Genomic DNA, 26,043 nt, shown 5'->3' with positions numbered 1-26,043 from the left:
AGGAGCATGCCACTCTTGGGGGGATGCTGCTTGGTGAAGGTGCGCTTATGGGTGTGTAGGGTTGGAGGTGCATGGGAGACTCTGCACCGCCTCTCAACTTTGCTGTGAACCTAAACTACTCTAAAAAATGTAAATAATAAACAAGCAGAAGCCCCAACCCAGGCCCCCTCTGGGGATCTGAGCAGCTACCTCGGTCACTGGTCCATTAATTAAGCCACCAGTGCTGAGCCCTGCTTGGAGGGTCTGTAACAGCTGGTCCTGCAGGTGGGGTCCCAGCAGCCCCACCTCTCCAGGGCAGGCATTGGGATCAGGGCCACGGTGACCTATGTGACACAATTCACTGGTGGAACTGGGTCTTCAGGCAGATGTCAGTAGGCCACGGTGTCAGCACTGAGACCTGGCTGTGCCAAAGCCAGGGTGGACTTTGGGGTCCTTCGAAGGGCCCACATCCCACGCAGTCAGGTCAGGGACGGGACCGGGGAGCGGATGTGTCACAGCTGCCCATGGATCTTTTCAGCAGGATGGTGCCTGCCCTGCAGGGCAGTCGTGATGTTGCATTGGGTTGTAAAGAGCGCTGGGCAGAGAGAGGGGAGAGGCAGGGCTGGAAGGGGAGGAGGAAGGAGCCATGGGGAGCCTCTGAGCAGGCGGAGGGAGGGAGATACCTGGGGGAGGGATCGAGGAGGAGGCGGGGAGGGATCGAGGAGGAAGCAGGGAGGGACAGAGAGCCGGGACCAGTGTCCAGGTGCGTGTGGCCTCTGTGGGGCAGATGAGTCTTTGTCATGGTGAAAAAGATGGAAGAAATCTAGGGTAGGAGACCAGGAGAGGAGGCGTGGGCTGTGCCAAGCAAGGGGCTCCCTGGGCACACAGCTCGCCAGGCCGTGGTCAGGGCAGTTCTCGAGGCTGCCCATGGGAAGAGTGGTCCCGGGAAGATGCCGCAAAGACCAAGCAGGAGGAAGGATGCAGGGGGCCTTGGACCCCCAGAGGAAAATGGGAACAGGGAGGGTGAGTTTCCGGGAGGCACGCGCAGCTGGACTGCAGGGATGCGGAGCACAGCCAGGACGATGGGGCTCCATGGGCCCTAGGAGAGCGGCGCCTGCCCTCGGAGGCCCTGTGGACGGCACTGTCCTGGGTGCTGACCAGGTGCTGTCCTCAACTCACCCTGCAGGCTCACAGCCAGCACTGTGCTGTCTTCTGTGTGACTCCGTTCTCCCCATGGCTGTGGACTGGATTAACCTTGAGCATGGACAGCCTGATTGACACCCTGAAAAGAGCAAATATTGACTGACCCCCGAGTGGCCGTTACCCCGGGGGGCGCACACTGACCTCCGGTAGGAAATCCTGGGTCAATAAGTCTCAGTGTTCCTTTTCACAGAAATCAATGCGTCCCTTCCATCATGATCCTTCCTGTGATGCAGGGCAGGAGGGAAGGGGCTGTCCCAGGCCCTCATTGTGGGAAAGTTCTCCAGACCCCTCAGCCCTCCTGCTTGAGCTGAGCGGAGAGCCTGGGGAAGCTAGTGAGAGAGACGGAGGAGACACCCACATTCCCACCCGTCCTTCCGATGGGGGATCCCTGCCTCCTGTGTGGAGGAGACCTGTGCTCCGAGAGGGAAGACAGACCCTGCATGGAAGGCGGGGTTCTCGCTGCTGGTGGGATGCTGTCTGCTCTGCCTTCGGGGTCACCGCATAGCCAGGGCAGAGGGAGGCCTCGCCAGCCAGAGACTGTGATGGAAGCAGCCTGGCCTGGCTTCGCCTGTGTGAGCATCACCACACATGAGAGCAGAGGTGAGTGGGGATCCTGGCGTGTTGGAGTGCAGTGTGGGGTCCCAGAAACACTCCTCCCCCCAACCCACGGCCAAGCCGACCCAGATCCACAGCCAGCAGCTTCTTCTGAGGAGTGGGCAGTAGCAAAGGTCTGCCTCTTGTCCATAGCCTCCGAAGCCAGATGGGAACACAGCCCTGACCTGAGATGTCCCACAGCCCGAACCCTCCAGGATGCTTGGAGATGAGGGATCCTTGAGCCTCATTGCACCCATCTTTCTACCTTGGTCATGTAGGCATGGAGGGACTTGCTGTCCAAGCCCGTGTGCCCAGGGGAGCCCACTGGTGCTCGCCAGGAGGATGGCCCACCTGGACAGACCACCACAGGGGCCAGAATGGCCTCTCAGCAGTCCACTAACCGTGAGTAATGTCCACAGCACAGGGCATTGGAGATGATGTGGGCACTGCCTTGCAGCTGCTGCCCAATGCTCCCGCCTGTGCTGGGCCCTTCATTCCAGCAAGCACACATCCTCCCAGGATCTCAGGAGAGCCCCAGGTGGCTGGGCCTGGTCAACTTCATGCCTACTCAGGCATGGGGCTGCCCAGCCTCTGACACCAGAGAATATTTGAGAGGAGCCTGCAAGATCATGGTTCCCAGAAGGCCAGGGAGGAAAGCTACCCTGGGTAGACAGAAATGTGTGGGGAGCGGGGGGCAGTTATGGTCTGCTTGGCCATGCTCTGGGCTGCTGCTATCCATGGCCTGCTTCTTCAAGAACAGAATGGAGGCTCAGAGGTCTCCCTCTCCCTAGGGAGGTGAGTCCAGTGGGTACCAGGCGGAGCAGGGCCCAGAGGAGAGGCAGAGGGACAGGGTGCTGGGTATGCCTGGCTGCAGACTCCCCTGCTCAGAGCTCACCCAGGGCTCTGGCTCTGCTGCTTACCTTCCTGGGAGCTGTCATTCACTATGGGCCCAATACACTTGTGGGAGCAGGGAGCCCAATACACTGCCCCTTGGCTCCTGCCTTGTTGGGTCGGAGTCTGTAAAGGGCAGGGAATTCTCTGGAATGAGGCCACCAGGACCTGGAGCCTGGACTCATGGTCAGAGGCAGCAGAGGGAGTGGCCAGAGGTGGATGGGGCAGCCAACGTGAAGGCCTCTGTGGTCCTGCTGAGGAGGCTGGGCTGGTGCAGAGCCCGTGGGGCCTGTGAGTGGGGAGGATCTGCAGCTGGTCCTCAGGAGACCCCTAGGGTGAGCAGAGGCTGGGGCTGCAGGCCACCAGTGGTGCTGCGTGGGGGCAGGGCGAGACCAGAGTGGCCCGGGGTTGCCACGGGCCCAGGAGAGCAGCACAGTAGGGTCCTTAGAGGTGGCATTGCTGGGCCTCGTGCTGTGTGCAGCCTTCTGTGGGGCACCCACGTGTGCAGAGCATTGAGCCAGGGTCAAACACAAAGCCTGCTTCCTGCCCTAGCACTGACCAGGCAGCCGCAGTGAGGACCATCAGTGTCTATCTGGGCCCATTCAGCTCTCATGGCATTGTTGACCCACCCTGCAGCACGGGCTCCACCTCGGCCTGGGTTCCCCATACTGCCCACCCCGCATCCTCGCAGATGCTCCATGGGGGGGGGCTGAGTGGAAAGACCACTCCACTCTTTGGAGCCCACTCACCTCCCAGGGAGGGCCGTCCGCCTCTGCTCTCCCTGCCTGGGAGCTCCTCAGAGATGGACATGGCTGTGTTGGTCTGTGGTGTAGGCCTTTCTGCTGGGCCTAGGTTTCCCAAGTCATAGGTTTTTAATGTGATAAAACTTTAAAGGATAGTGTCGGTGTCTTTCTGGTATTCTAAGTTTTGTGGCTGAGTCCATAGAATGTGCCGGTGTGATCACAGCTTCCAAGTGGTCTCAGACTCCCACCCTGGTCCCCTGCTTTGCTGGCCCCGACCACAGCGTCCACCGCAGCCATGAGTGAGCTGTTACCTGGACTCAGGGTGTGATTCCTGTCCTGCCCCAGCTCTCACAAGAGAGTACAAGAAAGGGGACTTTCCACTAGAGAGGTGGGCTCTGGGAGGAGGGACAGGAGGGTCTTTCTGTGCCCCCAAGAACTGCTGCATCCAGGGATCTGCATACTATGAAGCACCCGTGGTGTGGGCTTCACACTGTAGTGGTGCCGCTCCCGGGGCACCTGTGTGCTCGTGGCTGGATGTCCCGGGTTATATCCCACTTCCTACAAGGTGTTGAAGGAGAACATCCAGCTGCCTCCCTGCTCATCTGCCATCCACTCATCTTCCATCCATCCTTTCATGCACCCATCCACTCATTCACCCATCCATCCATCCACCCACCCACCAACCCATTCACCTATCCATCCATCTATCCACCCACCCATTCACCTATCCATCCATCCATGCATCCACCCATCCATCCATCCATCCATCCATCCATCCATCCACCCATCCACCCACCCACCCATCCATCCATCCACCCACCCACCCATCCATCCATCCACCCACCCACCCATTCACCTGTCCATCTGTCCATCCATCCATCCACCCATGCATCCATCCACCCATGCACCCACCTACACACCCATCCACCCATCCATCCATCCATCCATCCATCCATCCATCCATCCACCCATCCATCCACCCACCCATCCATCCATCCACCCACCCACCCATTAACCTGTCCATCTGTCCATCCATCCATCCACCCATGCATCCATCCACCCATGCACCCACCTACACACCCATCCACCCATCATCCATCCACCCATCCATCCATCCACCCACCCACCCATCCACCTATCCATCCACCCATCCATCCACCCATCCATCCATCCACCCACCCACCCATTCACCCGTCCATCTGTCCATCCATCCATCTACCCATCCATCCATCCACCCATGCACCCACCTACACACCCATCCACCCATCCATCCACCCATCCATCCATTCACCCACCCACCCATCCACCTATCCATCCACCCATCCATCCATCCACCCACCCACCCATCCACCTATCCATCCATCCATCCATCTATCCACCCATCCACCCATCCACCATCTATCATCCATCCATTCATTCATCTGTTCATCTTCTATCCACCTATTCAGTTACCTATCCACCCATCACTCATCTATTATCCACCCATCCATCATCTAACCACCATCTATCTGTTATCCATCCATCCACTCATTCATCCATCCATTCATCCACCCACCCATCCATCTTTCCCTCCATTTATCCTTCCTCTCATCCATCTATCCAGCCACCCATACACTATTTTCCCCTCTGCTCTGGGCCAGGAATTGTTTCAGAGGCTGGGAGATGCCACAGCATGGCAGCAGGAGGATCCCACACTCTGTGATCTCTCAAAGCCTTGTAATGGGGGCTTAGATTCCATGGATCAGGGTACAGGGCACTTGGACACCAGTCCCGTGGGGACCTGGTTTCAGAGTCGCGCAGCACCTAGATATAGCTTGAGACAGCAGGGTGAGTCCTGCAAGTGGGTGCTGGGCTGTGCTCAAGACAAGCCGTCACCCAGTCAAGGTGCAGGAGGAGGGAGCAGTCAAAGGTGCCTTCCAGTCATGATGCCCTGGAACCTTCCTTCCTTGTCACCTCAGCCTCATGAGGCCTCTGGTCCCAACTGGAGCTCAAACTCTGCCACAGACTGGTGATAAGAAATAGAGCCGGGCTTCACCCCAGGCGGCTCTCATTCCAGAGTGTGAGTGTGCGTGAGTGTGCATGTGCATGTGCATGTGTGCATATGTGTATGTGTGTGTTGCGCTGGGCCCTGGGTTCCAGGACCCTCTGATGTTAAAATCCTGGGATGTCCCAGCCCACGTATGGAACAGAGAGCACCTGCTCTGACCCACACACGCCCTCCCTGGTTGTGAGTCATCTCCAGATGACCTGCAGCTTCCACCACAGCATGAGTGCCGTGTGAACACTGTCACTCAGCATGGCTCGGGGAACAGTGACAAGGGAAACACCTGTGCCTTCCAGGATAGGGGCAGCCGTCCTGGCCCTGACACACAGCACACGTCAGCAGCATGATTGGGAATAATCCTGAGGTTGTCTGAGTTCCCCCGAGCAGGACCCAGGACACAGAGGGTGACTCTCCTTGGTGACAAGAGCCCTGCACATGTGGCCTGAGGCCTTTGTGGTCACACAGCTGCCCTCTCAGCTATGCCCTGTTGGGCAGAGGTTGGCCGCAGTCTGGAGCCTCAGGAGCCTGCTCGCCATGGGGATGGCGCACAGCATGTGGGAGCCGCCACCTCCACTCTGGCCTTGGGCCCCAGCCTTGGCTCCATGCCCGATGATGAGGGGAGCTGTGCACAGATGGGTAGGAGGTAGAGAGGTAACGGATGGAGCGCACTTCCACAGCGTCCTGGGGGCCAGCTGGGACTCTGGCCCTGGGAGGGGCAGGTGGCTGCGGTGGCTGGTGTGGGTGTGGAGAGATCGGGGAGCCACGGTGGCTTCAGGTGGGAGAGACAGCCAGCTCTGGACGGGACGGAGGGATGACTGGCAAGGTCAGGGCCGGACACTAATGAAGCGGGTGACTAGGATGGCATCCATTCCATCCTATCCATTACCATGGCCCCTATACGTTTAGGATGTACAGACAGCATAGTGACCATTTTCGCAATAGTTAAGTTAGCGGATTTTTGGCAGCAGATCAATTTGAAACAAATTGAAATACAGTTTTTGAGTGAAGAACTCCACTGAATTAAACAGAAAGTGTGTGTGTGTGTGTGTGTGTGTGTGCGCACATGGGCACGTGTGTGTGAGCAGATGTGCTGCCACAATGACAGCCAGCAAGAAAAATGAGAATGGGACCAGCTTCTTCGCCAGGCTCCAGCTGCCTCTAGGCCTCTGCTCCCCAAATGGTGGCCGAGAAGGTTCCAGCCTGCACAGCTCGGAGCGGCTCAGGCAGACATGAATCTGATAAGAGCAGGGGCAGAAGACAGCACCACGGCCCCTGTCGCCTTCCCACTGCTACACCCCCTCCGTGCTGTGGGGCAGCTGTCCCTGCAGCCCTGTTCCCTCTGTCTGCTTCCTCCTCCTTCTTCTCTCCCTCCTCCCCTTTCTCCTCCTCTTCCTCGTTTTTTTTCCTCGTCCTCGTCCTCCTCCTCCTCCCTGTCTTCCTTTTCTTCCCATCTCTCTGGTATGGCTCAGGCTCTGCCCAATAACTGTCTTAAGGAGCTCCTCAAGCCAAGGTGACATCTGCTTATCTCCCCCATACAGGTGACCTCACTCCTACCTCCGACCACATGCAGATGCCCGCCTTCCTCCTCCTGCTCCACCCGCCCATTGCCCTGGCACCGCCTGTGGATACCTCAAGGCACCTGCTTACTAAGTGCAACCCCAGCTCAAGGCTCCTCCCTGTATTTAAGGAGTTCCAGCCCTGCCCTGGGGGTGGAGCCTGAAATCCAGGAACCATCCGACACCTCTCCCTCCCCTATTGTCTCTAATCAGCCTGTGCCAATTTCCTAACCCTAACCCCCCCCCCCATGAGAGTCCAGGCCATCTCTCAGATGCTGAGAACCACCCTCAGCCAGCATGGGATTCTGGGGCTCTGAACAAGCCTCCCAGCTCCCCTTCTCATCCACACACCCCTCAGCTTTGGAAGGCATCTTACCACGAGGGCTTTCTGGCTTCCAGACCAGGCCCTGTACCTGGGATAAAGCTGTGCTCTGTGGTAAATTCTGGGAGGATTGGGACCTTGTCAGTTTTAGCATATTGCCTTGATGAAGCCTTTCCATAGTGGACATCCACCAACCCAGCCACTGACCTATTCACGAACCCATCCGTCCATCCATCCCTCCATCCTCCCAGACACCCAGCCTCTATCCATTTACCAGCCACAAACCCATCCATCTATCCAGTTACCCATCCACCCCATCCATCCTGCATCCATCTACCCCCATTCACCCGTGCCTCCACACACACCCATTCGCCCATCTGCCACCAGGCCCATGGTCCCTCTGTCCCTCCCTCCGTCATGTATCCCTCCACACCTCGCCCGTCCACACAACACCGGGACAAGGGAGCCCGCAGCTGGACGCATGGTGCACAGGAGCCTCAGCAGCACTACCAGTGAGCTCATGGGATGGCAGCTCTTGCTGTTAACCCTGCATTACAGAAGAACATGCAAAGCTCAAGAAAGCGGGGAACGTGATTCCATCGTTGTGTGAAGAGGCCACACTCACACAAACTTAAGAGGTGTGGTCTCCCGCACAGCTAGAGCATGCCACCGCTGCGCTGGGCTCTCCTGTGACTTGCACAGCAGGCACATCTGCACCAGCATCACTGCGAGTCCTGATCGACATGTTCTGCTAGAACGCGTCCAGCCACCACATCACCTGGTGACAGGAAGTTTTCAGGTCCAGTATAACCTCGCAAGGTCCCTGTCATATATGTGACGCATCCTTGGCCAAGACATATTTTAAAACATTTTTAAAAGTCCAGCAGTTGCACAAGAAATGGACAAAGTGAATGAATGAACTTCGCAAAGTCATTGAGCACCCTAAAAATTCCCGATTCAGACGGCTCACCCAGGCTTCCCCACCCTGCTGTGTGGGGGAGACACGTTTCCAGGAAAGGACGTGTCGGGGTTCCCCACAGCTTTCCCAAGCTGGGAGGAAGGGTTAGGAAGCAAACGGGCAGCCCGCGGAAAGCCACAACAAGAGCTGGCGAGACCAGAGGCCCTCCTGTCCACTGCAGGAAGCCGCAGAGCCCCTCGCCAGGTCTCCAGGCTGCATGGAGGAATTCGTTGGCAGAGGCAGGATAAGCACCAGGCAGGTGGAGGAGGAAAACCAGGCGGGGCATCTAGAAATCTTTTAGAAAGAAGCTGGACAAAATAGAGCGGCCTTGGCTGTGTGATGACCGTGGGGTCCTGGGGCCCTGCACTGGACCAACTAACCCAGGGACTCGGGGTAAAACCAGGAGAGCAGGGATCCAGGAAAAGTTTTCTCACTGTGGCATTGTGTGCGCAGCCCCGAGCCCTCTGGGACAGTCATATTGAAGGAAACGCTGGCACCAGAGAACACAGAGGAAGAGACGTGGATGACCTGAAACAGAAGGGACCAGGCATGACAGAAGCCAGCTGGAGGGGAGCTCAGCCCGTGGAGACGCTCCCTGAGTTAGTTAAAGGCTTAACAAGAACACAGTTTTGACAAAAGAAGAGCTGAAGATGAGAGAGTTAAAAATTGATGAGATAATAAAAATTTCAGAGCTTGGGCAGCGTGTTGGGCTAAGAAGCGCTCGACTGCAAACTAGAACATTAAAGGCCGCAATGCCAGCGGCGAAGCTTGACCAGCAATGAGGAATGAGATCGGATCGCTAATAAAAAGCCTCCGATGAAAGAGAAACCGAAGCCAAACGGGTTCAGAGCCCAGTTCCTCCAGCTTTTAGAAGAGTTGAAACCAATCTTAAATCAACACAGCCACGGGAGGGAGTTCTTCAGACTCACTCTCCAGAGCTCTAATCCTGAAGCCACAGAAACAACAGAACAAAAGGAAACTGCCGCCAGTATCCTTGACGAAGATAGATGCAAAGTCCTCAACAAAACACAAGCAAGCCAAGGCCAACAGTGCGCACAGAGGTGACCCAGCGTCACCCGCCAGACGGAGGGAGTCCTCTCAGCACCCGAGGGAGAGCTCAGCACAGGCGCATCAGGAGGGTGAGGAGCCCGCCACGGAACAACGGCAGAAAGTGCAGGGTCAGCTAATCGGTGCCGAAGAGGCATCTGCCGCCGCTGGGCCGCGCCTTGCGACAAAACCCGTGAGAAATTAAGCAGTGCAGTCTGTGCCTCTGCAGAGCAAAGGCCGTTTGTGATAAGCCAACTGCAGACCAAGGCCGGGACACTAAAGCCTCTAAGATGAGGCGGGAGAAAGACGAGGGTGCCCACTCTCCACAGCCCGATTCAACCCTGTACCCTAAAGTCCCCGATGGAGGAACCAGGCGGGAGAGAACTTTCCTCATCTGGAAAAGGGAAAGTCAAGTTGTCTTTCTTTTCAGATGGCATGTTGTCCTGTACAGAAAACCCCTAAGGCTCCACAAAACCTCCTAAAATGGGTAATTGAATTCAGAACGTTGTAGATACAAAATCAGCCTTCAAAAATCAGTAGTCGTGCTGTACACCAGTACTGAATATTCAGATGACAGAGATTAAGACTCAGTCTCCCTTACACTGGTTCTAAAACAACACCCATCAATTCAGCCAAATAAGTGAAAGATCTTTATAATAAACGTTACAAAACCTCAATGATTTAAATCAGGAGGACACACAGGATAAATGGAGATACATCTCGTGGCACTGGATTAGAGGAATCGGTGTTATTAGAACAACTTCACTACCCAAATAGAAAAATCCAATGCTATCTCTGTCAAAATACCAATGATATTCTTCACAAACTTGGGGGGAAAAACCAATCCTAGAATTTGTATGGAACCACAGAAGACCTTCAATAGCTAAAGCCATCTTGAGCAGAAAGAACAAAGCAAGAGGCACTGACTCCCTGACCTCAGCTTATACCACAAATAAAAAGAAACCAGAGCAAAGTGGCGTTGGCGTAAACCAGACACACATGCATGGGGCAGAACGGAGGGCCACCAGTGAGCGCACACAGCCCAGGGAATGGATTTTAACAGGTGCTGAGTACACATATGTCTTGATTACTTTTTTCTGGTTGCTCAGACAAAACACCGGATGCCCAAAATTAGAGAAGAAAAGGATTATTTAGCTTACAGTTTGTGGAGGTTTCAGTCTATAATCAGCTGGCTCCAAAGCATGGCGGCCTGGCACCAGGCAACACTTCAGGGCAGAAGCCAGCAAAAGCAGCCAGAGCCAAATCTGGGGGAGAACAAGCCTGCTCTTCTCTTCTGTAGTAAGCAGGCCACTCGTAGCCAGGGCAGGTGAAGCATCTCTGTGCCTTCCTCTTGCACAGGCTGAGGGTACTTAACCAAGTACAACCCGGCTCCCTGCGGAGTCTCTTGGTTAAAGTTCTGAACTGCTCAAGTTGACACAATGTATCAACCGTGACACCACAGAGGGTCAGCAGGGCTGGGGAAGCTGCACACCCACTGGCGGAGGAGGAAACTAGACCCGTCTCCCACTGGTTACAGACTTAAATATTTATGTGGAAACAGGAAACTATGAAACTCCTTGAAGAAAACGGGTCAATGCTTTAGGAAAAGAAGCGCACCAGGAATTTTTGGACAAGGCCCCCTAAGCAGAGGGAATAACCAAAAACTGACAAATGGGCTTCCACCAAGCTACAAAGTTTCTGCCCAGGAAAGAGCAGGACAAACCGTGAAGAGACAATTGGAATTTTAAACTGTACGTTTGACAAGCGGGTTAACACACAGAATGTACAAAGAGCTAACGAAATCCAAACGACCAGAAGAAACAACCTGGCTAGAAAATGAGCCCTTGGCCTAAGAAACATTCCACAAAATAAGATTTACAGTGGCCGCAGGTGTGTGGGGAGGACATTCAGTGTGACCGATCATCCAGAAGATGCAAACCGAGACAGCATGAAATACGGCCTGGCCGCTGCCAGGAGGGCTGTCACAACACGACAGCGGGTAACGAGTGTGGTGCTCACTGCGGAGAGGGGAGGTTTGCACACTGGCTTCCCGGGCAAAGGAAGCCTATAGCCCCGCACCCCGCTGCCGGTGTACACCCCAGGCAGCCGAGGGGCAGCTGGACACCCGCCGCTATTACAGCACCTGCATAACCTCAGACACAGAAGCCGTCTGAGCGCGCACGATGGGAGGCTGCTCAGCCTCCACGAAAGAGCCCCTGTCACGTGCGACCACACAATGCGGCAGAGACCACCCAGTTAAGTGAAAGAAGCCAGGCACAGACACACGCAGCCCAGTTCACTCCCGTGTGGACTAAGGTGGATCATGAAGTCGCACACAGAGGGGCCATGGAGCCGGCTGTGGAGGGAGCCGGAAAGCTTGGCTGAGGAGCTCCGGGAGCAGCGGGCACAGCTGCAGATGTGAAGTGCGGCTGAAAACTACGCAAATGTTTTGATTTTAAGTTCATCGCATGAAGGACACATTGCCAGCTTCCCCGCGGACACGCCCTCACTTTGCACACACCTGGCCGCCTGCCTGCCGCTTCCGGAGTCCTCCCTTCGGTCCTTAGTCAGCTCTCCCGGCTGCCCGGATGCCCTGAATCAATTAGAAACGTTTAATTTTTGCACTCATTTGAACCAGGCAGATGGGGACACCGAGTCACCTTGGCAGGAGCCTGCCCTCCACAGGAAGGCTCTGGGCGGCTGCTGTCACGGTGGCTCTGATTGCACCTCACCTCAAAAGACACGGAAAGAGAGCTGCTTCGGACAGTGGTGAGGAGGATGGAAAGCGTGTTTGATGCCAGGGGAAGCATTCTGAGGGGTGTGGACGGCAGTGCGTCCTGGGTTGCGATGAACTTCTAGGCAACTTAAACCTTTACCACACACTCTGGTAACTCTTCCTAGACAGGAAGGAGAAGCCCTGGTGTGCTGTCTCACCGCCGGTGATTGTGCACCCCACAAAGCTGGAAGGAAGCGTTTCCAGTGCTTTCGTCATGAATGGTAAGTGCTGAGGAGACGCAGACACATGTAACCTGGTTTAAACACCACGGTGTGTTCCTGCTCTGAAATGCACGGTACGTCAGGAGCAGTGCTGTGCCGTGAAGGCTGCTGGAGCCGAATGTCCAGGGTGAGACACGAGCTCTCGGGCCCACTGCCCAGCAAGACACAAGGGCTTCACTCCTAGGGGCGCGCGTGAGACTGCAGGAAGAGAAACCGGGGGCTCCGCACACGGCCCCATCGCAGCAGACAGCAGAGGCCCGCACACAGGTGTCGCTCACGCTGCAGGCAGTGCCTGAAAGTGACCCCCACATCCTTCTGGATGGTGAGTTCTAGCAGCAAGGGTAGGGATGAGGCTGGGGAGCCTGGTGAGCTTCGAGATCAGAGGCCCAGTCTGCTTGCTGTGGGCGTGGCACAGGAAGATGGAACCCTTGGGTGCTGGTGGGGGTCAGTGAGAGCAGCCGGTCACAGCCTCCCTGCCTGGTGAGGGTCAGGGACACTGCAGCAGCACTCTTGTGCCTGTCGATGTGGCCACCAGCCGCGGCCACAGAGCACACAGAGCGAGGGGCAGGGCACTGACTTGACTCACTTTCAGTCCCACCAGATCTGCCAGGAACATGGAGGCAAAAAATCCCCAAGCGCGTACCCAGCGGCCCTTCTTTTCCACAAGGGAAACTTTCCAAGCCCTCAGCAGATGCTGGAAACCACAGTGAGTATCAAGCGCTACGCACATCCTGACTCTCCTGCTCAGGCAGGTTTAATTTATAAATTATGCAGTGAGACGAACACGATAGAACAATCTTCACAGTGTACGCTAATAAAAGTTACACGAGTGTGGTCTTTCTCTCTTCCAATATTTATTTCTGGAATTCCCACCTGCTATTTTCAGACCTCGGTTGTCTGTGTTGTAAAGGAAGCCACAGGAAATGTAACCGGGTGCAGGGGGATCACTGTGTACACAAAGCGAATAAATCCCTGAGAGACAGCCCTGCCCTCCCAGGTCACCCTGGAAAGCGTGTCTGATCAGGTCAGGCAGCCAGGGGAGCAGGGGGGTCAGCCAGGGACAGCAAAGGGGGTGGAGGCCTGGCAGATCTGGCAGTTTGGTGTCTGTGCCCTGGTGGAGAGACAGGCTGTGAAAGAAACATTCATGATGAGAATGGTCTGGAGATTCCTGTCTGTCTACATAAAGCAGGAGCCGCAGAAGCAGTAAGCTGGTAACCAGATTCCTTCAAATTTCAAATCCAAGCTTTCCAAAGGACACTGTTGGGAAAAATGAAAAGATTCTCTAAAGACTTCAAAAATGTTTGCAAAATATGTATCTACCGAGGACTGGTACCAGCATATTGAAGGCACTCTTAAAACTCAATTACAAGATAAACAGCCATATTTATTTAAGTAGTAAAATAGCTAGACAGACACTTCAGAAAGGCAGACATGCAGATGGCCAGGAAGCACAGAAAACATTCCCTACGGCGTCTCTCTCCAGCCAAAGCTGAACTAGAAGTGCAGTGCGGCACCATTAATGCCAGCCAGACCCCAAATTAGAAAGATGTGCACTACTAAGTGTTGGTGAGAAGGCAGGACAGCCAATCCACTCCTGCACTCTTGGCAAAGTGGCAAAATTACAGAAGTACATAACAATGTCCCTGACAACTTCGTATGAAGCTAAGCAGGGGCTGCGTGGCCCACAACTGCCCCTCCAGGAATCTGCCAGGAGACACAGAAACACATGCCCACCTCAGACTTCTATGTGAATGTTCTTTTCAGCTTATTCATTGTTGTGAAAGCTTGGAGAGGCACAAGTGATCCCTGAGTGCTGAATGAATAAATTGTGCTGTTGAATCAGCACCAGGTTATCGAATGTATGAATGTATAAAGGTGGAGTGTTGGAGCTGAATGTATAAATGCCGTTCAGCAGTGGAAAGAGATGAGCTAAACTACTAAAGACTGACCCCCCTTCTCCACCTCCTCCCTCCCAGCCGACCCCCCGCAGCCCCGCAGCTCTCCAAGGAAGTGCCTCCTACCAAGGCAAACCTTTCCCCAGTGATGAGATTTGGGGTGGGATTTTGTTTTCCCTATCTAAAAAAGTTTTTCAGGGTGTGTGTGTGTGTGTGATTTTCACAAAAATAAAATAGTAAAGTTTTCCTCTGAGCAGAAGCTGGGGAGAGCCTGTGACCTTCTCCCATGAGGAGTGGAGGCTGCTGGGGAGCTGGGATCTGGGTCAGGCACAACTGCCAGCATGTAGCCACCTGGGGCCACAGCTCTGGAGGCAGGGGCAGGTACCATCACTTCTCTGGGTCGGGGACCCTCGGCAGGGCTGCAGAAATGGGACGTGGCCCGCCCAGAGCTGAGACGCAACCCCAGGAGGGGGGTCACGCCCAGGCAGGAGGGGCAGTCACACTGTGGCCCCCATTCCTGCACTGAGGACAAGAGCCTGCGACCTGGCCGCAGCTGGGGGTGCTCAGGGCCTGTCCTGGCCAGCACGGCTCTGGCTCCACACTCGAGGCCCCAGGGAGTCACCGTGGCCACTCTGCAGCTCTGCCAGCACTGCAGCTATGCGTGCATGAAGGAGCTGAGGGTCCTGCCTGCGGGTCTCGGTCTCCGTGAAACCGAGCTTTCCAGAAAACAGTGGGGACCGGGCACGGCCTGAATGTCCAGCACGTGTGCACGCAAGTGTGTTTACATGTGCATCCACGTGTGCACTCCCGGTTGTGCCATTTAACACAGGGCATGCGTCTATCGGGCGCCAAAAGTGAACACCAAGAATCCGCAGGACCAGCCACTCCTTCATGCTCGCCGGCCCGCCTCGGTCGAGCTCCACCATGATGTCATCAGCCAGTCATGGCTCCCCAGGAGCCCGCAGCTCCTCCAGAAGCGGCCAGCAGTGGGAGCCCTTCAGGGATCTTCCTGGTTCCACCAGGAGCCTCACCAGCCTCGCCCACCACCTGGGACACACAGGCTTTGGTCCCCAACGCAGTCAGGGTGGGTGACTGGGCGCTACGCAGAAGGGCGGATGCTAGGCGTTCCAGTCGCTCACAGGAGAAGTGTTACAGGAAAGCAAAGAGCTAAAACAGAAAGGAAAGAAGCAATCCCATTCTCCGTGCGTCTCTGCTCTTTCTCTGCTGTGCTCTGATACGAGCTTACTTTGCAGGATTTGCACTTCTTTGGTATGGTATGGTCTGTTTTGTGGTGCGCAGAGTCGATTTTGAAAGAAAAAAAAAAAAAACCCAGTGAGTTCCTAGATTAAGACAGACAGCTCAGTGGTTACCCAGACTGCTGGGGAGGGACCCGGGTAGGTAGAGGGCTTCTGAACTGCGACGGGAAGATGACCCATGTGTGACCGCAGCCGTGGCTGCACAGCTCTGTCAGGGTGCAGGGCTCAGCGCTGTGCATCTGTAAAGTGTGTAACGGGCACACTTTTTAAATAAAGCTGTTTAAAAGATGAAGCTAAAAAAAGAAGTGCAACTCTTCACAGGAAGAGACGGCACCCCACTCTATCCATGGGGCCGAGCACCTTAGGGTTGGAATCTCTAGACAAGCTGGCGAGCTCACTGGGTGGGCAGTAAATAAGACACGAGCACAGCAATGGTAGCCAGCGGGAGCCTGGGGAGCAGCCTGTGCTTTAAGGTACGGGGAGGCGCCTTCCTAAAGCCAACCCAGTGACTTGTAGAGTGGGGGGATCCTCTGCGTAAACGGGCCCCCTGGGCCTGGGGGCTCTGGAGAAAGACTGTGACTCTGAGTCTGTTTCCAGGTTGTTAGGTTCAAGGTCCATTCGTGTTCTGTCTTCATTTCTCAAAACCCAGAAGGTGCCTTTGCTGTTTCTTCTCTCCTAGTTTCGGAGGTGATTTGGGTCTTTAGTTCCTCGTCTTGGGTGTAGAGGACATTTCTGGAAGGTCCCCCAGCATCACCCGTGGAACCATTGCGGGCCCCAGCTCCCAAGTCTGGGGGGCAGCTGTGAGTGGGGTGTCGGCCCCTCATACCCTCTTGCCTCAAACCCAGCAGAGTCTGCATTCGGAGCGCCGCTGGGCCCAGGAAGCACAGAGCTGAGCCATGAGCCCTCAAAGGCCCCCGGGATGCCCCTGGAGGGGACAGCACAGCTACCACCAGCCTGCACGAGTGTGAGGGGGCTGCAGCCTTTGCCGGACACGCTGGGCTGGTGAGCAGCCGTGACCCCGAGTCTGGGATTCGGCAGGCTCTGCTCGGTGGGCGAGTCCCTTCCTGGAAGGCTGGCAGCATGAGCCTGGGCTCAGCCTCCAGCGGCTTCCTGCAACCAAGCAAGCTGAGGCCTCAGGCTGAGCACAGCTGTCCAGCGACTTCAGCCTCGCTGGGACCTGAAAGTCCTGCTGGAGGCGACTCCAGGGGCCCTTGAGTGGCGCCCCTCGAGTGGGAGCCATGCTTGCTCTGGGCCACTGTGGCTCTGTGTGGCGTGACCCGGCCCAGCCCCCGCTTCCTCTCTGGGGCCCTGGAATTCCCTTGGACAGGAGCGTCTTTGTTCTCTGTGACCCCGGGGGCCATGTGGTGACACCCACAGAGGTCTCCGTGCTAAGGGGCTGCACAGGCTGGGAGCTGGGGCACTGGAAAGGGCAGCTGTGCAATTCCAGGCTGCAAATGGGCCTGGCAGTGTACAATCCAAGGTCCACTAGTTACAGGCAAAAGTGGACCCGGAGGGGCAGAGGCACACGGTCAGCAGAGACACAAAACTGAGAAGCAAGAAAGAAAGGCTCGGAAACATGGTGAGACGCCAGCCAGGCCTTCGCCGCTCAGGACAGCGTCTGTGAGCCTGGGGTTAGAACCCCAGCCGTGTCCAAGGTCGAGACGCACGGGAAGATAAATGATGGAGATAAGGCACAGGCTGTGCAAGAGCCCCGAACAATTACGACATGCGGCATGCGTGAGCCAGAGGCCGAAGGGGCGGTGGACAAAGAAGACAGTGACAGAGAACTTTGCAGGCACCAAACTCACATTCCTGGGGTGCTCGGTAGCGCTGGAGGATCCCCGAGCTCTCCACACTGGGGCGCAGCTCCAGGGCAGCGAAGAAGGCAGAGACCCGGAATCAGGAGTCGGTCTGCGGTTCCATCCGCCTCCTCCTTGCTGAGGGCCGCGCACTCTGACTCCTAACCTGCCCTCAGTACCTGCCACCTTCTTCTTCTGTCCGGTGATGAAGCAGACCACGGCGTCTTCCCCACACAGACACAAACGCGCCAGGTTTCCCAGAACTGTGGAGCAGACTGAGCCCATGAACCGAGGCAGCCCTGGAGGCGTCCTGCCCCGCACCCATCGGGGTGGAATGGTTTCTCCACACAGTGCAAAGCGCAGGGAGGGCGGTACTATTCCGGCCTGTGAGCCCACAGTTCACTGACAATTTATGCTTCATCTCCTGCATTGCCTTCTCCGGGGACTAGGTGTTGAGCCCAGGGCTTCCCCTGAATGACATCCCAGCCACCTCCTATTTGATTTTTTTAATGAATTAGCTGGCAAATCCTCCAGATTGGAACGTGAGGCCCCCTGCCTCAGTCATCCAGAGCCTGGGATTACGGCGTTATGTCCGGACAGGTCTGTCCTGGCCGCGGCTCTGTCCTGGTGGTCTGGGCGCCTCCCCAGCACTGTGACCACACGGGCATAGGCACATCCGATTACTCCTTTACACTTTGCACACACATCGTTTGCAAAGTGCTTCAACAAAATGTCCTGTTCAGGCTTGAAATGAGATGACGGAAATGTGAGCGATTCAGGGAGAGTTTTTATCTTGAATACACTGACTTCGCAGATTTGTGGACACGCTGTGTCTCCGGCCCCCTTGATTTCTCTCATCCGTGTTCGGTAGCATTCAGATTAAAGGTTCATTACGTGTTTGCTAGTTTTACACCTAAATATCACCCCCGCTCTTTAGCTCTCTGTCTGTCTCCTCCCCTCCCTCTCTTCCTTTCTTCTGGAGCTCTCATAAATTTTTAAAATTCAATTTCTAACAACTCCTTGCTTTTAATTCTGCAACTTTGCTAATCTCACATAGTAATTCTGGGTTTGGGGGAAGTGCATAGAATTTTCGATATAGATAAACACATTACCTGTCTTAGTTTCTTTTCTCATTGCTGGGACAAAATATCAGACACCCAGAGTTAAAGGAGAAGGGCCTGTTTCAGCTCACAGTTTGTAGAGGTTTTAGTTCAGAGTGCCCTAGATCCAAGGGAGGGCTGCCTGGCTCAGGGCACGGCAGAGGAGAAACAGTCCCGCAGGCAGGGGTGGCGGGGCAGCACAAAGCCTTCCGGCTCTCCCTTTATGTCCCCCAGGAGAGCCTGTCGTTAGTGCCACCCACACCCAGGGCGGGCTCCCATTACCCACACCCAGGGCTCTGCTAAGCCATTAAGTTACCACACACCCTAGAGGCAGCCACCTCCAAAAAGCTCCACCCATGAGCACAGAGTCTCTGGGGAGACAGCTAGGTGCAAGCTGGACTTTATCTACACGTAGGAAAAGGTGTTTTCTGTCTCTGGAAATGCAACAGGAGAGTGCCAGCAGACACAGTGTGATCAGACGTCCTTGACTGGTGCCCCTCCCTAGGATAAGACGTTTCTTCTTGCCGTGGCAGAAGACACTGTCCCCAGGTTTCTGCAGCTCCCATGAATCATGCTGAGGACACCCGATTCCTATCATGAACGGATGTTGAACTTCATCAAAAAATTTGTGTCACCCATGTGCTTGTGTGTTAGTTTTCCCTTCAGCCTATTGGTATGATGGATTACATTGATTTATTTTCAAGTATTTAAGTAGATTTGCACTCATAACATAAAACCATCTTGCTCATAATGTGTTACTCATCTTATAAATTGCTTGATTTGCTAAATTTTATTAAGGAGTTTTCTTTTGCGCCTATATCCTTTAGGAGCACTAGAATATCCTTTAATTCTTGCTCTGCCTTTGTATATTTTGGGCATCTTGATACAGCTGGCCTTGTGAAATAAATTTGGGAATGTTTGTCTCATTATATTTTTCAGAAGAATTTCATAAATTGGTCTCTTTTTATTTCTTGTTTTTACATGTTTACTAGAATTTTCTGATGAAACTATACTTGGAGATTTCTAGATTTTAAACAACATTTTTAATAGGTGAAAGTCAGTGTTCTCTACAGAATATCAGAATGGGGAGTTAAAGATATATTTCTCATAGTTACAAGGATGGGCTAATGTTCAATTCTTTTTTTAGCTCATTGCTTTGAGAGATTTCATGGATACATGTTTTGAATCTTGAGAATGTATTTGCATCCAAGGAAAATCATAGTTTGTCACACTGAAAACATTTCCAGCGTGTGCTTGAGTTTGATTAACATCTCACTGAGAACTTTTGGGGTCTGGCAGGAAGTGGGGCTCTGAGAGAAGAAGTGGGTGCAGGGAGGGAGGAAATAGAGCTCCTGGACAGGAAGTGGACCCTGAGGAGACTCTGGAGTGGAGGTAAGCTCAGGAAGGGAGGACCCCGAGGGCCGTGCCACCCGCTCACTGCCCACCCGTTAAGCAGCCACAGCCCACCTCCCACCCCTCCACTCGACCTTTTGACCACTCGATCCTTCAGCCGTGGCTGGGAGCAGAGATGCCGCATGTCGGAGCTGCTGTGTTGGTGGAGAAGACACCCTGAGCTCATGGCCCCTTCCGCTCCAGACACAGGTCCTTCCAAGGTCTCTAACCCCTCCAGGATGGTGGTGCTGGACCTCGGTAGAGACAGTGTTTCTCAGTAGTGGTGGCTCAGGAAGCTCCTGTGGGAGAGACGTCTGAAGGATGCTGAGATGCTGAGCCCTGCCCCAGTGTTTGAATCTAGTTGGTCTTGGATGTGGCCTGGGTGTGGGGACTGTTTGACATCTTGTGGGGGCTCTATCACATGCACCGGGACCCAGGTGATGTGCTGAGCTCAGGTCCAGGACAAAGGCCACAGGAACTGACTCTGACCCCACAGATCCTGGAACCAAGTGCAGCCTGTCATCATGGCAGGCCTTGCTCTCAGAGGTTCACCTGCCTCCCTCTCCTGCCTGGATGGAGCCTGGGCTGGGCCTGGGGTAGCTGAGCCGGCATCTGCTGGATGAAAGCATGGAACGATGGGCGTGGCGTGTGCTGGCCCTGCCTGGCCCCAGGACCGCTGTCAGTGCCTAATGAACGGTTTTGTCAGCACTGAGAAAGTGAGCTTCTGACAGAGTGGAAAGTCCTGGCCAGCCCTGAAATCAGGACCACAGCTCTCAGCCCAGGACCGCAGCAGCCTGGGAAGGTGACCGCAGTCCACTGCCAAGTCACCAGCCCGAGGCCTCATTTCCATCCTGTAATCCCATAAGCAAATAGTTTGATTGCATTAGCGGAGGGTAATTTTTCACACTTCACAGTAGCTGCTCAGTTTGCCTCCAGATTCTGCTGAGCCTACCAGGAATTTGCACAATAAAATAATGGAAAAACTACAATAACCAGTGAAGCCAATGCCGAACCTCATTCAATCAGGCCCTCGGAGCAGAGCGTGCTAATGGGCCACGGCCAGTGCCTCACCAGTGACCCCAGAGGGGCCCCCTCCCAGCCTGTGGGGCCCACGTCTGCATGAAGGTTACAGATGCCGCTGGCCACAGGGTTTGCATGCGTCCCCTCCACCCTGCGCTTATGCATTGGTTTCTGCACTGGGGTGGTGGGCGCCCTGGGAATGAGGTCCTTGGTGGGGCAGGAGAAGGCCAGGTCCTTAGGACTGGAAGCTTCCTGGGCACAGCCTCCAGAACTCTGAGCTCAGGAGGAGGCCCTGGTAGCCTTGGTGGGCTTGGGGGACAAGAGGCCACTGGAGATGGCAGATCACAGCTGGACATGGGAATGAGGAGCAGGTCTCCCGCTGGAAGCACTGACAGGGGGCAGGCCCCTGTTGCAGGCTGCATGGTGCCCTATTTCCTAGCACCTCAAACCTGTGAGAGTGACTGCATTTGGAAGAGTCTGTGCAGATGTGGCTGAGCTGAGCATCCCGAGCGGAACCCTCCTGGATGACCAGTGAGAGAGAAGATGGACCTGAGAGTCGGCATGCGGTGAGGAGCATGGAAGACAGAGGCAGAGACCGGGGTGATGCAGCCACAGGCCGAGGCCAGCAGCCACAGAGGCCAGATGCGCAGGGTTTCGGCAGAGGAACCCCCTGTGTTCCTCTGAGAGGAACCCCTCAGGGGCGAGGAGCCTTGCACACTGCCCACTGCCCACCTCTCCCTCCCCATACCACACCACAGTCCGCTCCTGCACCCCAGAGCTACGCCAAGACCCAGGAAGCTGACCTGAGACACGTCAGGAGGGGCAGCTGGAGCCGCCCCACCCAGGGCCCACCCCATGGCATTTTAATAACAGGCCAGCAGCTGAGGGCCCGCTTTGGGCGACCTGCTCCGGGTCATGGGGCTGCAGGAGCAAGACTGGGTCTGAGCGAGCCCCTTGGGGGTCAGGGCAGTGAGGTAGCCCTGGACAGGGGAAGATTCACCCAGCAGGGGAAGAGGCGAGGGAGGTGGCAGGAACATGGGGGTCGGATCAGCACCCCGTTTCCGTGTGCTGGGAACCAACTCCACAGGAAGAGGGTCACCCTCAGGACAGGGAGGCCATGGGGTGTGTGTGGCTAGACCAGGGGACTGGCGGGCAGCAGAAAGGAAGGTCCTTCAGCTGTGGCCTTTGGCCTTGGGCTCCAGCAGACCCTTGTGTCATGCTTTCCACTTTCTGCTCAGAGTCGGGGAGAACATGGGTGCGGCCAGCATTGCCTACCTCGAGGACAGCGCCAAGCCCTGCTCCATGTGGCTTCGGCTGCCCCGAGCATGGCGGGAAGCCTCAGCTCTGACAGGCATGCCCTCTGTGGCTGCCCACTGTGCCCCACGGGTGCCGCCTTGCTTGTCATTCCTGTCATCTGTAGACAGCCAGGGCCTTCCAGCCCCTCAGGGTAGGCACCCGATGCGGCCACAGCTGGGAGGCCAGGCCTCTGCCCTGCCCAGCTTGTGCTCTGTGGTGTCACTCCTGGGATCTGGTGACTGTAGAGCTGTGACCCCGCATCCCAGACAGGGAGCAGAAGCTGGGGCTGGCGAGGACTTGGGTCTGGTGGGCTTGTTTCCTGTGTGGTTCTGGCGTGGTCACAGCCCATCTGACACTGCTTCCTGGGCAGACCTTGCCCCCATCAACCCTTGGACCTCAGCTCTAACCACCCAGTGAGGCACAAGTTGCCCCTCTCAGATGCTCTTCTGCCTGGTACATCCAGCCTGGCCTCCTGCACCCTGACCCCATGGCCTCCTCCCTGGGTCCTCTCCACGGTGCCTCTGACCCTGGATACCATCTCCCTAGGCGTACTTCTCGCCCCAGACCTGAGACAGTGAGCACAGGGTCACTGTGGACGCAGAGCAGATATCCTTGGGGTGCCTTTGAGGGGTCTCCTGGGACAGGAGCCTGGGGTGGGGGGAGCCTCTTCCAGGAAGTCTGGCCAGGTGATGGGAGTCACTGCCCTGTTCCCTGCAGCAGGCTGTGGTGACACAGGAGCTGTGCTGCATCTCCTCCCCATTCCAAAGCCATCGAGGCCACAATCTGCAGGAGCGACAGCAGGGTGCTGGTTCATCTTGTGTGCACTGCATTTGCTAATAAAGGGGCCCCTGGAACCACAGGGATAGGGACAGCTTCCCCGGTGACAGAAATGTACGCCTCAGACCCCAGGAGGCGGTGCACATACCCGCTCCTGCTCAGATGTGTCCCTCACTCTGCATCTGTGTGGAGGACTCTCTCTGTGGATCCTGCTGCTCCAGCCCCACCATGGACATGGCCAGTGTCCACATCAGCACATCACGAGACTGGTACCATCTGTGACCAGGAGCAGGCAGTGGGTGGCCCCGGGTCCAGCACTTGCCTGGGACACCCCTCAGCCACACAGCTCTGTGGCCCTCCTCAGCCCTCCTGACCTGGACACCGTCCTCAGCACTTCCTGAGATTCCTCTCCCGGCCCTGTGGCTGCCTGGTGGCCTCCTCAGCAGTCACCCTCTGGTGCTGTGGCCCTACTGTGGCCACCTTGTGAAGGGGGTAGACTGATGCTAGCAGGGTCTCCTTGGTTCCCATAGCAACCTCACCGCAGGCCACCTGCACTTGACAGCTGGGGGCCAGTGTCCAGTCCTGTCAGGTGGAGGAGAGAAGCCTCGGCTCTGGGACCAGGGAACGATGGGGACGGGAGGAGCCAGGGCTGCGGATTTCACTCTGAGGAACAATCACTTCTGTCCCTTGACACTCAGATGGAGACGCCAGGCTGGAAGCAGGGATCTTGTCTCCTATGTACAGTTCGTGTCCCTGTGGGAGTGACTTTGTCCTCCTGTGCCTCAGTTTCCCTAACTGTGACAGATAAACACAATTCTCTCCCTGTCCTGGAGCTTTTGGTGTTCAGGACTGAGCCAGTGATTGATTAGGTACCTGAACCTCATGTGTCTTGCTCTGCTCAGATACCAAAGAGAAACTGAGGCATGCACCCTGCTACCCATGGTGTTAGGGCAGAGGCCACAGACTCCAGGCAGAGCCTGGACTCCTGACTGCGCTCCCACGGTCTACTGCCTTGCAGATGGAATTAGAAATGGAAAACTTCTGGAAAAATGCCCACCTATAGCAACTAACCCCTAGGCAATTCCCTCCCAGGCTCACGTCCCCACCAGTCCCTTGGCCGGCACCTGGGAGGCCAGCGCTGTCATGATCACCTGAGTGATTATTATTTTGCACACAGCAATGCAGCGTCTTTCAGAAATGGACCACCTTAATATCGGAGCACAAACACCCACAGGGTATGGAAATGCATGGGGCCTTCACGATGTTAATTTCACCCGACCTCAGCTGAGTCCAGGTGGACCGCCCGCTCCTGGCCGGCCATCCTTCTGCTGCAAGCCCACCACATTCCTGGAAGAGCCGGCCGCTAGCTAGTCCTCCCTGGACATCCTTCCCTCCCTCGGATAAGGATCTTTGCTGACTAACTCAGCCCTGCTTCCCGAAAGACCCTCCCCAGGCAGTCTCTGAGGTGAGAAGCAGTTAGCCCAGTGGGAGATGGAGCCTCAGCCTGCTCTCTTGGGGAGCTGGAAAGCCCTGTGTCCCAGGATCAGTGGGGCCACCTGTCACGGGGCGGGATGGAGATCGTAAACTCCTGACCCAGTAGCTCAGGTTTGGTGACCAGCTTTTGACACCTGCCATGTAAGCAGACACAGCTGCCACTGGAGGCTGAAGGCGCTCACTGTCTGGGACACGTACTGCCCTGTGCAGACCTGCAATGACATCTGTCCCCCTTCGTGCACCCCTAATGGCTGCCGAGACACAGATGGCTGCACCCCTACACTTGCTCGGTTTTTCCGTAAGGGGACACTTAGGGCAGAGCTTACTTTTTAAATGAGGCACCAGGAGAGAAAACTGACAAAACCAACAAGGAAACAGAAAAGCCACCACCACTGGCCCAGCATCGCTACTCTGGCACCTCAGCACGCTATGGAGTGGAAGTCAGGGTTCCTGGGTGCAGGCGATGCAGTCCTGCAGCGGCTCACCCACTGAGTGAGGAAAGGAGGTTGCAGTGAGCATGGCACAAAAGAGGGGACACCCCACGCCCCAGATCCAAGGAGAAAGATAGGGTGAGGTTTCCCCATGCTGCCCTGAGTGGCGCATGGTTTAAACCTGGAAATGGTTTATTTCTGGAAATTTCCATTCACGTTCTGGGCTGTGACTCTTGATTGGCTATGGTAACAGAAATGCTGGCAATGTGACTGACCAACAGGGGGCGCTAGTGTAAATGTCTCCAGGCTCTGCCAGCTCTGTGCGCAAGGCTGTGGCTTCTGTCACTGCAGGGTGTGAAGGAAAACCCAGCACTCAGAGGCTGAGGCAGAAGGATCACACGTTGTCTGGGTAACTGCGATTTAGTGTGACTCAAAATACAAAATTTGAAAAACAATGGACTGGGGATGTGGCTTAGAGCAAAGGCCATAGGTTCGTTCAATCCCCAGGACTGCAAGTAAACAAATAAATAAATAAATATAGACTACGACCCCTGGATGATAAATTTTACTTTCCATGTGTCCTTGACACACACACACCTGGAAGAATCCCAACACTTGAACCTGAGGGACCCCAGAACCTTCACCCTGAAGAACCCCGAACACTCTCACCCCAAGGACCCCAAATTCCATATCCTGATGACCCAAGATATCCCCAGCACCCCGCCCCAAAGGACTCAGCACCCACAGCAAAGGGAGCTTGGCAGGTGGATGCTGCTGTCCATGGTGCCCCCACGCAGGCCTGGCTCCTTCACCTTATAGACCTGTGAGCCCGTAGCCTCCTCACAGGCATCACCCGGACTAGCCAGGTTCAGGGTGAAGGATGCTGGGGACCAACCGAAAACAGGCATCATGAATCATTCTCGCCAGCAGGGCTCAGGGGCACTGAAAGTGGTTTGCTTGGGGCCCTATGCATCCCTCGGGTGCAACTTAGGGCCCCTGGGAGGGGAGTTTACAGCGTGTGGGCACTGGATAGAACATCCTGCTTGCATAATATAACAGCAAGGCTGGATGGCTCCGTGCCAGTCTGTGGAAGGGCTTGTGAATAATGTGCACTGCTGTAAACACATTCCATTACTAATAAAACAAAGGATTCTGGAACCTTCTGCAAGCAGCCACTGGAAAGCGAGGGCTGCATGGTTCCTATGGAGAAGTTTGCCTTCCACCACCCAGCTTCCCAACCCCAACTGAA

Source organism: Cavia porcellus, unplaced genomic scaffold (genome assembly GCF_034190915.1).
Source record: "Cavia porcellus strain 051 isolate PalLab524CR breed Dunkin Hartley unplaced genomic scaffold, mCavPor4.1 scaffold_40, whole genome shotgun sequence".
Lineage (NCBI taxonomy): Eukaryota > Metazoa > Chordata > Mammalia > Rodentia > Caviidae > Cavia > Cavia porcellus.
Note: the sequence above shows the minus strand (reverse complement) of the source record.